We start from the raw sequence: 15484 nt of genomic DNA on the forward strand, positions 1-15484 counted from the left end.
TTTTTATATTATTTATATTATATTATATTATATATATATATATATATATATATATATATATATATATATATATATATTTTTAAATTAAAATAATAATTTTTATAATTAAAATTACACTAATTTAAGATGTTGACTAAGAATTGGCCAGAGACAGGGATTCCCTGTCCCCGCCTAATTCCCCGCGGGGACGGGGACGAGGACTATTTTCCAATCTCCGCCGGGGACGGGGACGGGGACGGGGAGTATACTCCCCGCCCCCGCCCCGCCCCGTTGCCATCCCTATCTAGTAGAGGTCGTGGAAGAGGAAGATGAGGATATAGAGGAAGAAACGTGGTAACTCCAATCAAGGAGGAGGACGTGGTAACTCCAACCAAGGAAGAGGTGGAGGTAATACCAAACAAGGCAAATTTCCATTTCATTGCTACAATTGTGACAAGTATGGGCACAAGATTGCAGATTGCTGGTACAATGAGGATAATTGTGAAAATCAAACAAATATTGTTGAAAAGTCTGGTAAGAGTTCTGAAACCTTACTTTTGGCCAGTAATAGTTTTTCTGTAGACGAAAACATATGGTTTTTGAATACTGGGTGTAGTAACCATATGTGTGGGAAGAAAGAATTGTTTCCGAACTAGATGAATCAGTCCGGTCTGAAGAGACATTTGGCAATAAGTCAAAAGTGCCAATTTTAGGAAAAGGTAAAATCTCTATTCAGTTGAAGGATAGTACTCACAATTTTATATTTGATGTGCTCTATGTTCATAAACTACACCAAAATTTGTTGAGTATGGGGTAGTTTTCAGAAAAAGGATATAAGATAAATGTTACTTAGTGGTGTTGTACCATTGTAGATGCTAAGGTAGTTTTGATTGCAAAGGTAAATATGTCCCAAAATCGACTATTTCCTTTGAAAATTAATCATGCACTTCTTGCTTGCTTTAATTCTAAAATTTGTGATGATAATTGGTGGATTAAACTATCTAGCAAAAAGCGAGCTTGTTTCTGATTTACCTATTGTGAATGTCTCTGATTGTATTTGTGAGATTTGTTTGATTGGGAAGAAGCATAGAGATCCCTTCCCTATGGGCAAGTCAAGGAGAGTTACAAAACAGTTGGAGATTATTCACTCAGACCTGTGTTCGTTGGAAGTTCCCTCACATGGAGGTTGTAAGTACTTTGTTACTCTCATTAATGATTTTAGTAGGAAAACATGGGTTTAATTTCTTAAGCAAAAGTCTGATGCATGTGATGTTTTCAAATAATTTAAGACTTTTGTTGAAAAGCAGAGTGGTTATGAAGTTAAAATCTTGAGAACTGATAGAGGTATAGAATATATTGCTTGTGATAATTTTATGAAGGAGAAGGGTATTTAGAACCAGATGACAGCTAGATACACTCCACAACAAAACGGAGTGGTTGAGAGGAAGAATAGATCTATCATGGATATGGTGAGGTGCATGTTGAAATCTAAAAATCTGCCTAAGCCTTTTTGGACAGAAGCTGTTGCATGTGCTGTCTATGTATTAAACAGGTGTCCAACTAAAAGTGTCCATGATAAGACACATGAGGAAGCTTGAAGTGGGAGAAAATCCTCTATAAGAAATCTCAAGGTTTTGGATGTTTGGTGTATGCCAGATCAATTGAGAAAGAAGTTGGATGATAAAGGTGAGAAGTGTATATTCATTGGTTATAGTGACGCTTCAAAGGCTTATAAACTATACAATCCTGAAACTAAAAAGGTTATTATAAGTCGTGATGTCACTTTTGATGAATATGGTGCTTGGGATTAGTCAACTAACAATGAAAGGTCAGTTGTTGTTCATGTTGTTAAAAATATTGTTAATGAGCAACCGATTCCAGATAATGTCTAGACTCCTTCACAACTAGGGTCATTTGTTCGACGATCTCAATGCGAGCGTCAATTACCAGCTCGCTTGCAGGATTCTGTTTTGGGTCATGATAATAATGACTTGTCTGATGAAGAGATTGTTCAATTTGCTCTTTTTGCAGATTGTGACCCTCTATCCTATGAGGAGGCTGCTGCAGAAACTCGTTGGCTTAAAGCGATGGATGAGGAGATTCTTGCCATTGAAAAGAGTAGTACCTGGGAGTTAACAGAATTACCTCCATGAAAGAAGCCAATTGGAGTAAAGTGGGTTTACAGGACGAAGTACAAGTCAAATGGAGAAATTGACTGTTTTAAAGCACGGTTGGTAGCAAAGGGCTACAAGCATAAACCAGGTATTGATTATTTTGAGGTTTTTGCTCCAGTAAGTAGACTTGATATAGTTCGAATGGTTATTTCTCTTGCTGCTCAAAATGATTGGAAGTTGCATCAAATGGATGTCAAGTCTGCTTTTTTGAATGATTTTCTTGAAGAAGAAATATATGTTGAGCAGCCTGCAGGATTTGTGAAGAAAGTGGAGGAACATAAAGTGTACAGGTTGAGAAAAGCTTTATATGGCTTAAAGCAGGCGCCTAGAGCATGGTATGGTTGCATCGACTCATATTTTATTGACAGTGGTTTTATGAGATGTCCTCAAGAACATACTTTGTATGTCAAATGCACTGATTCTGGTGATGTTGTTATAATTTGTCTGTACGTTGATGATTTGGTTTTTACTGGAAATAACTTGAAGTTAATCTCAGAATTCAGGGATGCACTCATTAAGAGATTTGAAATATCTGATATGGGTATTATGTGTTACTTTCTTGGCCTTGAGGTTGTTCAGATGGATGGTAGAATCTTTATTTCACAAAAGAAATATGTTGTTGATATTTTGAAAAAGTTCAAAATGGAAAACTCTAAACCAGTTTCAACTCCGGTAGTTGAAAAGTTAAAAGTGTCCAAAGATGAGTCTGGTAAGAATGTGAATGTTACAGCTAATAAAAGCTTAATTGGGAGTTTGAGATATCTGGTGGTAACAAGGACATATATTTCTTTTGGAGTTGGAATACTTAGCAGATTTATAGAGGAACCAAAAGAATCACATTGGGCTGCAGCAAAGCGAATTCTGAGATACATCAAAGGTACTAGTACTAATGTAGTTGTGGAACTTGTTGGATATACAGACAGTGATTGAGCTGGAGATGTTAAGAACAGAAAGAACACATCAGGGTATGCCTTCTATCTTGGTTCAACCATATTTTCTTGGTCTTCAAAGAACCAGCAGATTGTAGCACTTTCAACTGCAGAAGTAGAATATATTGCAATAGCAAATTGTGCTACTAAGGAAATTTGGCTGAGAAGAATTTTGGGGTTTTTACAACATAAGCAGGAAGCATCTACAACTATTTTTTTGTGACAACAAATCAGCAATTTTGTTGTCGATGAATCCTGTCTTTCATGGTCGCAACAAACATATTGATCTTTACGAAGTATCACAACAAACATATTCATCCTGTCTTTCAAGTATCACAAAATCAGAGAGTTGGTTGCTGAAAACAAATCAACATTGAGTATTGTTCAAGTGAATGTCAAGTTGCAGATATCTTTACGAAGTCGTTGAAGACGGAGACATTTCTTAAATTGAAGAAGGATATTATGATGACCAATATATCCAACTTGATTTAAAGGAGGCAATGTTATAATAATATAATTGTCAAACCAAGCTTTAGCATGCAGAACGTGAAGTGTGTGGCAGTTAACAGTACGTGGAGCATGTTGCCTAGTACATGGAGCATTAATCTTTACAATATTACCTAAAATTTAGCCTTTTTGTTAGTTTAATTCCTTCACTATAAATACAATGTATTGTAAAACATTTAATCATCAATTAAACAAACACTTTCTATTCTTCTCTTTCTCTCTCAATTATATATATATATATATATATATATATATATATATATATATATATATATTTAATACATTTAATAAAGTACACAAACTGAATTTGATAACGCAATTGGAGAACATCTCCTAATCTCCGGGGTCACGCCCCAAAACTGTTTCACTTAAGATCAACCTGCGATTTTTACAATTACAAGGTTCAACGATCGACGAATTACAAAACTAGGTCTACCACCTATTTAAACATTAAACTCATAAAATAACTCTATGAAAAAGTTTACAAATACAGTTTGAACTTTGAACTAATTCTGCAAATTAAACAATCTGCAATCAATTTGAATTTTAACACAACATGTACTAATATAAAGTGGAGTTGACTTCTTCAAATATTACACCAGTATTTCCCTGTTTTAAAGTTTCCTTGCAGCACCTTCCAAATAATTCCTTGTAGCACATTCCAGAATAATATTACTATTTTTTCCCGTTTTGAAAACTTCACTTTTTCTTCATTACATAGTTCCCTATTTATAGGGTATTGGACATCTAAAACTAGGGAATTAATCCCATGTCTCTGCACACTCACGCATAACTCCCTGGAAAAGTGATGAGAAATTCTCTCATCCACTCATTTTGTTGAGTTATTTTAGGAACGTGATCAACCACTCCACAAAAATAGCTCTCACATCTCCCACATCTTAAATACAATGTTTTAAATAGAGTCATTTCCATTTTTAGTCTTACTATTATTGTGGCATTTCCAATTTTAGTCCACTTCATTAATTTTTGCCACATTACAACCATTCTTATTTAGTTTTTGCCACTTTTAGTCCACCGTTAAAATTTTCGTCAAATGTCCGTCCAAAACAAGGTATTTTTGGTCTTTTCATGCTTTGATAATCTCCTTGACCCTTCGCAATGGTTTTCCTTACACATTTTCATCCAATGAAAAGGTCCGGTGAAAGCCATGTGAGCCACATTACAAAGCCATGGCTTTCGCCGGACATCTTCATTGGACGAAAATGTGTAAGGAAAACCACTGCAAAGGGTCGAGATGACTAAAGCATGAAAATACAAAAAATATCCCTGTTTTGGACGGCCATTTGACGAAAATTTTAACGGTGGACTAAAAGTGGCAATGACTAAATAAGACTGGCCGCAATGTGGCAAAAATTAATGAAGTGGACTAAAATTGGCAATGCCACAATAACAGTAGGACCAAAAATGGAAATGACTCTTTTAAATAATAATTGAACCAACATATGCCAATAATAAATTAATTAAGTACTAAAATTAATTAAACTAATATAATTTGGCTATGTTAGGGAAGTAGGCTTGGCGGTTTCTCACTAAACCCCAATCTTCGGTTACTAGAATCTATAAAGCAAGGTATTTCCCAAGGACCTCTTTCATTGATGCTATTGTAGGTAATTGCCCAAATTATACTGGCGCAGTATTATGGCTGCTCATGATTTAATCTGTAGTGGTGTTAGGCGTAGGATTGGGGATGGGAAGTCCACGTTGATATGGGGACATCCCTTGCTTTCTGATGACCCTAGCCCAATGATCTAGACACCAATGCCTGAGCATCTTAATGGTTTGTTTGTGTCCGGTTTGGTTGATGTGGATAGTGGTTCGTGGGACATCCCGGTTTTAAATGATATTTTTACCCCGGAGGATGTGTCGCGTATCATTAGGATCCCTATATCTCCTGGCTATGAGGATTCGTGATTTTAGTATGGTGATTCGGCAGGCTCATATTCTGTAAAATATGGTTATAGAACCATCATTGGTGATTTTGAGGATATGCCTGGAGCTTTAATTTGATAAATGGATTTCATTGTGGAAGATTAAAGTGCTCCCTAAATGGAAGATGTTTCTCTAGAGAGTCCTTAGTGATACCCTCCTTGTAACTTCCAACTTAATTATAAAGAGGGTGGAGGTAGACCCTACATGCCCAATGCGTGGTATTGTTCATGGGGATGTCATGCATGCTCTAGTCTTGTGTGATTTTTCTCAACTTGTTTGGCATGAGTCCACATTATCTATTCCCCCCATTGTTGGTGACTCTTTTTGCATGTGGTTATCAAAGAGTGTTGCATGACTTACCTAAGGATGATATTGGTTTGGTTGTGGCAATCTTGTATTATACTTGGCGTGCGAGAAACAAAGCTATTTGGGACGGATGTCTTCCACTGCCAAGGTCGGTCACGGTTTCGGCAGCAAGAGCAGTCCATGCATGGAGGGCGGTGCATTACACCCATGCGTCGAATTCTGTGTCCAGGAATATCCCAGCAAACTCTGCTGCTGTAGTTCATATGGCGATGGCTACTCCAAGGTGCTTCTTTGACGCTAGTTACCATGCTGCTACCTTGAAGGCCTCATTCGGGGCAGTGTTCATTTCGACAGATGCGGAGTTCGAAGCGGAATGCGCAGGACTTTTACCAGATTGTTTCTCCCCATTGATGGCAGAGGCGATGGCATGCATGAAAGCTCTTTCATGGCTAAGGAGCATGAGTCTGTCGACCGTCAAATTGTTCACGGACTGCTCACAGCTCCGGAAGTATCTTTCGTCACCAACCAGAGTTTTCTCACATGTGGGTTTCGCCATGGAGGCCTGCAGGGCGGCTATAGTGTTGTTCGCAAAGTGTGATGTTTGTTTGATTCCTAGGTCGACTAATGTCATAGCTCATACTCTTGCGCCTTTGGCCTTTTCGCAGATTAGTACTATGTGCTGGGATTCTATCCCCCCTGACTCTATTTCTACTCTCTTGCATTAATCGATTTGGTTGCTTTGCTTTCAAAAAAAAAAAACTAATATACACTACAAAAAAACGCGGAAATAACGACGGATTTAGCGACGGATTCATTCCGTTGCTAATTTACCGACGGAATAGCGACAGATTTCCTTATTTTTAAAAAAATGAAAATTAGCGACAGTTTAGCGACGAAAATATTTTGTCGTAAATCCGTAGCTAATTTTAGCGAAAAACTTTCGCGCATAAACTTGCGACGGATTAGCGACGAATTTTTGTCAAAATTTGGCGCGCTTTTTTCTAGAAACAAAATAAACCCAGGAATAATACTCTAGCAACGGATTTTAAAATCCGTTGCTAGAAAGTGAGCGGGAATTTCTTTGACAAACTCTAGCGACGGAAATGTGAATCCGTTGCTAAATCTAGCGACAGATTCAAATTTCCGTCACTAGATATTAAACGGAACTCTAAAAAAAATTTAAAATAAAAATCTAGCGACGGAAATTTGAATCCGTCGCTAGATTTAGCAACGCTTTAAATTTCGTCGCTAGAAAATTAACGTAGCGGGTCACAATTTTTTTAAAATTGAATCTAGCGATGGAATTTAAATCCGTCGCTAAATCTAGCAACGGATTCAAATTCCATTGCTAGAAAATGAATGAAGTGGGTTGTAAATTTTTTTAAATAAAATGTAGCGACGGATTTAAAGTCCGTTGCTAAATTTGATAACCCTAAATTTATTATAAGCATATGAACCTCCAGTCGCAACCGCATATCTCTCACTATCTGCAAACTACAGACAGTGAGGGAACGACGATGGGTAGGCTGTCGTCAATGCCGTGGCGGAGGCGTGGCAGCGACGGTGGGTAGGCAACGGCGGCGGAGACGAGTCAGCGGCGGTGGAGGCAAGGCAGCACGAGGTAGCGTTCTCGTTTCCTCTCCTTCTCCGTCTCGTTTCCCTCCCACCCTTCCCCTTCGGCAGCACAGACCAGCACCAGCGGCGGCGAGGCATCTAGTGGCGGTGGACGAAGACTGTAGATCGGTGTTTATGGCGGCAGCGAGACTTCCATTCCAGTAACGGTGGACGAACTGTGCAGCGGCGTAACAGCTCCGTGGACATCCGTCTCTTCCCTACTCTGGGCATCAACAGATTCGGTGGTCGCCGTTGCAGTGGATCGACGACGGCAGTCGATGGCAGATGCGGCGGCAGTAGTCCCGGCGGTGGTGGCAGTGGCAGGTTCGTCTTCTTCTCTTTTTTTGTTTTTGTTTTTTTTTACCTATATATAAAGATTATAGTATATTAGTTAATTAATTAATTAATTATTTTCGTAATATAGATAAGTAGCAATTTTATGTTCGTTTAATATGTTGATTTGTTGTTAATGATGGCATATTGATGGTATGTGATGAAACGTCATTGAACCCAGCTAAATGATCCCCTTGTCATTTACAGATAGCTTTTATTTGTCTTCAAGACACATGAGCCCAACAACCCATTACATTAATCTTTCAATAAATTTTTCATCAAAATGTTTTGCAGTTTTCCAGCATTGTCATGTGAGTTTGCATCAGTGGATGTTAGTGATTTCTTTGCCTGCCACTCAATTCTGTAAAGTTTTGTTTATGGAGAGATGATTTGATTATAAACAGTCTTTTTATTGAGAATTGATTCAATTATAAACAGGTTTTTCAATTACTGTTCACAAGAATTATGCGTTTGCATTTACACTTTACATCCCTTGCAACTTTCTGGGGTGGGTGGATAGGTGCATGCATCTTTAGTAAATTAGCATATTTGACATGTAACTAGATCTTCTTTCTTAAAATCGTTGTAGTGGGAAACAGAAAGCTAACCCCGTTATTCTGTTTCCTAATTGGCATCTTCATTTTATAATTTATATTCTACTTTTCAATTATGAGCCTGACTGAATTGTCCTTCCTTCCTCAGAATGGATTGAATATGACAAACAATTTACAAGTATTCTATAGATTCTAATTTGAGACATACTGGTTCTGAATTTGAATCTGGATCAAATGCAAATGCTATTAAACATGATGAGGATGTAGATGAAGAGTATATTGAAGGTTCCATTTCACTAACTGGCCGTAATTTTGATAGAGTAGCTCACCGGTGAGTGAATCTTATCTAAATTGTGAACCTGATTTCTTGCTAAAACAGTTTCTACATTTTAGTATTGTACATTTGCTGATTCTCATTGTTTCTCCTTTGCAGATATCCAATTTTGGCAGTGAACTTCTTTGCACCTTGGTGTTATTGGAGCAATCGTTTGGTACTTTTTATTCACTTATGCCGGTTGTTCATATTTTTCTAGCTTCACCTACACAATACACTCTCCTCTTCCTTTATGCCACCTACTTAAACCCTAAACCTTCATGTGAGAAAGCAGCAAATATTATAAGTGAAAGGTTTAGTTTGTTCTTTTGTCATTTCTGCTACAAGGTCAAAGGCTATTTTTGTTTGTTGAACTTAATTTCTTTCTGAAATGAAATAGATATCTGAAATGAAGTTCTAGCACTGTGACACTGTGTATCATTCAAATCTCTTATGCAAATTTGTCTTTTGCCTTCTAGATATGACCCAGAAATGGATGGACGAATCCTTTTGCCTTATTACTTATTGCTTGACCGATAACTTTCTAATACATACCTATAATTGCAAAATACGTATGGCCAGCTGCTACCTCTTGCTTTACCTGCTCCACTGAAATAGTTTAGTATTGAACAGTGCATTATATAATTCTATTGTTTGCTAGGCATTATGAAGGGGAACAAACAATAATCATTTTTAATCATGAACTCTCAATTTTTTTTATATTGCATAAATACACTACTTCAAATTCTATTTAGTAACAAAGGATGCATCAATTTAATGCTGCTATTTCTCTTGAAGAGCTTGAGTATGATGTTTGATACTTTGATGCTTGAATTTTCAGGTGGGTGAAGGAGATCATGTTCATGGGTTCAAGAATTTGATTTTGCTAGACTTCTTCAACCAATTTTTGTTATGTAATTGCAATTTTGATTTTATAGTATTGTGTTTAGATGATTTATATTATTGTATTAAAGTGTGATTTAAAGTATTGTGTTAGTATAAACTTTGATAATACTTTAATTTTACAATGATATAAAGTTTTATGGTAATTTGATAGTAATAGGTAGTGTTGATAATAATAGTGTTAGCTATAGTGTGTTAATATGGATTTTAAGTTTTAATATGTAAATTAAAAAAAAAGGGTTTTAATTAAATAAATGAAATATTAAAAAAATAATTAGCGACGGAAATATCCGTTGCTATTCCCTTTCAAATTCGTCACCAGATCTTCAAATTAGAAAATTAGCGACGGATTTTTTCTTTACTTAGCGACGGATTATCCGTTGATAGATTTAGCGACGAATTTTATTGTCGGTATTCCCTCGCAAATTTCACCATAAATTCGTCGCCAGAAAGAATTTAGCGACGGATTTATTTTATTTAGCGATGGAAAAAATTTTGTCGCTAAATTCTAGCGAGAAGGGTTTTTGTGACGGATAGAATCCGTTGCTAAACCCTTTTAGCGACGGATTTTGTCCGTCGCTAAAAACGCGTTTTTCCGTAGTGATAATTATAATCAAATGAATATAATTATATTACTTTAATTTATTTACGTACTAACAGATTCCTACTCCATCTCATAATATTATTATAACATTTTTTAGTACCATTGACTCTATTACAAGGCAGTATATCTATTATATACTTTCTCTATTTGTTGCAGCCCAAAGAGTCAATACCCCCCACCACCGGGGTTCAATCATGTGACCTTCCCTCAGGGAGAGCCACATAGGTGCCATCTGATCGAGCACAAAGTGCTTGACAATATTATTGTAACCTTAATTTTACCAGTTTTGCTCTAGGTAGGACTATCTCTTATATCCCAATAAATACATTCATTCATGTACTTTATAGATACAATTGATTAATAATAAAACTCTCTCTACGAATTCTTATTCTCATATGGTATTAGTAGACCAAAACGATCCATGACACACATTTAGAAGTTTGGCACAACCGTCTTGGTCACTCTCACTCAAGAGTTTTACACAACATACTATGCCATTGTCTAGTATTATCTAAATCCTTAAATAACGTTCATTTTCTTTGTATTGTATGTAACTAGGGAAATCCTCACGATTTCCACTAAAAATGGTCAATAAGTCTAGTTCTGCTATACTAGATTTGGTTTACACATATACTTGGGGGCCATCCCCAATTCTATCTAATGATGGTCATCATTATTTTGTCATTTTTGTTGATGATCCGCAATGCTAATCAAAGTATCGTGGTTCGCTTTCATAATGTACTTATGATCGCACGACTTAAACCTCACGCGACACATTTGCACAATGAAATTGTGAATAGCATAGACTTTCCCTTCCTTCAAAAGTTTGTTGAATTTTCTGACAAACTCTTTGGGGATTTGTAAATGGACGCAAATTCCCTAGGGAAGACCATGCCATTACAGAATAGTGCACGTAAAGAGGTTAGTGACCATGAAATTTAAAAACCAAATAGCAAACATAATGCATTTTAAAATGAGCAGCAATTGTATGACAATAAGGAAAAAAGGTTCAGAAAGATTGTGATTTTAGCGCACCACTAATTAAAAAATTCATTGATGTGTGCTTTTGATGTCCAGAGCTATAAAATATTAAAAACAATGTAGGGTTTTACTTTCTTTTTAGGGATGCACATACCACATATCCATAAGAATTCATTGACTAAGTGCATCTTATTCTATCTATAAGTAAACAAACAAAAATAGATCACTATAAAAGAAATCAACCTTCTTATCTAAACAGAACTACATGTTTTACAAAATGATCGAGATGTCTTATGAAGTTTAAAAACCAAGCCAACAAACATAATGCATTTTAAAAAAATGAGCAGTAATTGTATATTGGCAGGAATTTAATCTTAAAATAAATCTTAAAATTCTATGCATTTTAACTTTTTTAGGCTACTTATGGAGATGTAATTTTTTGTCTATACATGTCCTAGTAACAAACTTTAGTTTGTGTTCTTTAGTGCTTGGTATTGTAGCTACACTGAAACTATTATTGGTGATAACCTCAACAAGTAAAGTTTAACTTTGCATTTTTGTATTCAATTTTTTAACAATCACCTAAACTGATAAAACTTAAAACTCAATTATGCATTTAATTTATGTCAGACATGTTAGTTAAAGATTAAAGACATATAGTGATAGAATTCTAGTGTAATAGTTTAACATAATAGAATTCGGTTTTAACATAGTAATAGCACATAAAAGTAGTCACTTAACCTTCTACTAATAACACAAAAATAAAATTGCATAAGAGAATTCTATTTCATGCATAATAGGATGATTAAATGGCTTATAGTAAATTAATTGTATACTACAAAATCATCTATTTAACTATAGTTGTGTAATAAACAAAATCACTTGAAAATGGTTTTATTCTCTCGTGTGTGAGTGTACGGAGGATGAAGTGTAAGAGTAAAACGGGGAGTTGAGGCCCCGAGTGTCGTACTCAAGGAATGGTATACTTGGAAGCTTTACGAGAGTGGGAGAGTAAGGTTTCGGGTGTGTTAAGCATTGGTCTAAGCACGACATAGTATGGTACAAGAGAGTTTGAAAAAGCAAATGAGAGAGAGAGAATACACAATTAACAACAATAATATGAACAAGGCGGCCTAGGAGTGTCCCTACGTTGCAATGTGACGTAGTGTATAAGATGGGAATGTGTGTGAGTGAGGATTGCAATTTCAAGAGGAGTGAAGTGACACGCAAAAACAAACGTAGCCAATTTTTTTGTCTCTACGCCTCTCATGGATCAATATGGCACCCAACTGTCCATATGTCTATGAGGCAAATCTCGTCACTTATGGGAATTAAACCCGGGTTCTCCCGAAATTCTTCCCCACAAAGAGAGCTCACTTGCCACTTGAGCTACCCCATTGGGTTAAATATAAAGTATTGTTATAGCATTTATAATAAAAGAAAGAGAATTGGATAGTGTGTTGTGGTAGTTGATGCTTTAACAAAGGTAGCGATCAACCGCGGCTGTGACTTGATTGAGTTTGTACGACCTCCAGTTCATATTCTGGGGGATCTTGTGAATGATAGAGGCGTTGCTATTGTGTTTCTTTCTATTAATTAAGTTGGGCTTTGTCATGGCTGGGACTTTCCCCTTCCTTCGTTTCAATGAATAAATAAATAAAGAGAATAATAATATAATATAGTTTACGAAAACATGTGCACTTACTAACAAAACTTAATGTTTGATTCTATGCTATTATTGAAAATATAAATTACAAATTATTAAAAACATCTGTGTAAACTAAATTAGTAGAAGTACAAAATTTTCGAGTTCACCACAAATTAAGATTTTGAATCCGTCTGGATTACTCACTCTTGATACAACCACATGCCCACATATAATTGACCATGAACAAAAACTAGTTTCTATAATAGCAATCCAGCATTTGATAGTGTTTGACCTTGACTTTTATTGATGGTCATTGCATAGGAAAGTATCAATGGAAGTTGTCTTATATTAAACTTGAACGACAGTCTTGAGTCTGATGGAGTGATAGTCATTTTAGCTATTAGTACATTGGTGTCAGCATTTATTCTTGCCAATATGCGTGCTACTATAGCATGGTCAGCTAATTTTGCTACAATCAACCAAGTTGACCCAACCTTTAAGATTAACATCACAGGTGACCCAACCTTTAAGATTAATGAATGACCCAACCTTTCTCATTAACATCACATGTGACCCAACCTTTAAGATTAATGAATGATTTCAAAGTATATAATATTCAACAAATGATGTAAATATGTCATTCGATGTAATTTCAACCTTACGTACTAAAAATTCTTCAGTTGATTAATAGTTATACACAAAATTAGCATTATTATAGACATTTAAAAAAAAAGGAATCAAAAAGTAGCACTTAATTTAAAATAGTTAAATAAGATATCTTAACCAACATTGCAGAATAAAATTTAGTGTATCAAATATTCATTCACATTAATAATGATTCAATATTGATATTAATATTTATTAATAAGACTATTACAATTTATTTTATGATATTAATATTTTTTTTTTTTGAAAAAACAAAGTTCTAATTTCTTCTATAACAACATGTATAATATATAATTTTCTAATCTTATAGCAATTTAGGACAAAATCTATATATATAGCTTACCAAATAAAGTCATTACATATATATATATATAGAGAGAGATTTGACATATATTATCATCTTTTATATTCATTAACAATCTAATAATTAAATAACCATAAGATAATTATATAAAATATATTTCATGAAATCCTACCTTGTTTGTTGGAAAAACAAAACAAAAAAAAATTAATTTACTTTTAATTTAATCAGTAATTATTATGATATTGTCACATTTAATTATATATATATACTTTTTTAATTTTGTCTTATTACATCTTTGAATTTTTAAAATGAAGGATTTTGTCACATTTGTTTAAATTTTTCATTCCTCTATTTAATTCGTCATTTAATTAAAAAGAGTTTATGAACAAGTAAGAGAAATTGAATGTTTTTTTTTTTTTTTGAAAACAAGAGAAATTACATGTTGAGACAAGAAGTTTGAACTTTGAATGATGAAATTACATGCTACCCATTTTATTAATCAATGAAGTGATAGAAATTAAAACAGATGATTAATTGTAGCAAATAAATGAAAATCGAGAATGTAATGAGACAAAATTAAACGAGTTGGACTAAATATGATTGATGGATACCCCAACTACGGTATCCGACACGAGAAGACTGGTATTTGGAGCCCGCTGACTACCTAGCTAGTCTCGGTGAATATGTAGCTCGGGTCCAGTAACCCGCATGACTCAGTTCCCGCAGGCAATCAGGAGGCGGTGCTTGACCGGGTGCGCCCTAAAAGGCGGTTATTGTATATAATTCAGAAACCTGGGCGAAATTTAGGGATACTCACCGAAAAAGGGATTTGGTAACTTCTATGTCGGTTAGGAAGCTCCATAATTACTTTCCTAAAATATATTTGTTAAGTATTCCATAATATAGGCTAATCATTCTTGTATAAATACCTCATTGGGGTCACATTATAAAGGGGGATCGATTTTGAATGTAAATACAATAATTCTCTATTAATTCTTTAAGTTTTACGGTAGTGTTGGCCAACTGAATCGGTTGTAGCGCAACCATAGAATCAACAGTAATAATATTATAATAGTCAATTGTTGTAAATTACGGTATATTCGCATGTGAATCTTGTGTAATCAGATGCTCTCAAAATCATACAGAAAAAAGAGAGGAGTGAAAAATATCAAGTTGAACTCAAGAACTCTAGAATTGCATTCTCATTAGATAACCTACACTCATAACATGGGGTAAAATTGAATTCGACAGGAGATAAAAAATAATAGGATAATGATCATAAAATATATATATATTCACAACGTCAAATGACTAAAAGTAAAATTTGCTTTATCTCAAAAAACAAAGAAGTAAAATTTGCTTAAAAAAATCAATACCATTATGAGGAAAGAAATTGAGATTGAATATTCATTGATTTCATTCACTCGACCAAACGGCCCTTAAGGAGAAGAAATGATTTCATAGGCCCCAAAGTATCCACTGAAATTTCAGGCCCAGACCATATTTTGTTTTTTGAAATAAGCCCGGACCATTTTAGTCCAATCGTTATATCGTGGACCAGAGTCCACAATGCACTGAAATGATTTCATAGGGCCCAAAATATCCACTGAAATTTCAGGCCCAGACCATTTTTTGTTTTTTTGAAATAAGCCCGGACCATTTTAATCCAATCGTTATATCGTGGACCAGAGTCCACTGTGAACTGTGGATCCTGATCCG

At 35.1% G+C, this 15484-nt stretch overlaps 1 long non-coding RNA gene across 2 annotated transcripts; it reads left to right on the top strand.

Annotated features, from left to right (window-relative positions):
• The first annotated feature begins 7330 nt into the window (after positions 1-7330).
• Positions 7331-9632, top strand: LOC116026208. Of its 2 annotated transcripts, XR_004099792.1 has the most exons (4): positions 7331-7783; positions 8495-8677; positions 8780-8837; positions 9501-9632. It is a non-coding gene; the product is annotated as an uncharacterized LOC116026208 (long non-coding RNA). The 2 variants fall into 2 exon arrangements; XR_004099791.1 differs by lacking the exon at positions 9501-9632 and having other exon boundaries at positions 8780-9343.
• Positions 9633-15484: the final 5852 nt, after the last annotated feature.

This window comes from Ipomoea triloba, chromosome 7 (genome assembly GCF_003576645.1).
Source record: "Ipomoea triloba cultivar NCNSP0323 chromosome 7, ASM357664v1".
NCBI classification, from domain to species: Eukaryota; Viridiplantae; Streptophyta; class Magnoliopsida; order Solanales; family Convolvulaceae; genus Ipomoea; species Ipomoea triloba.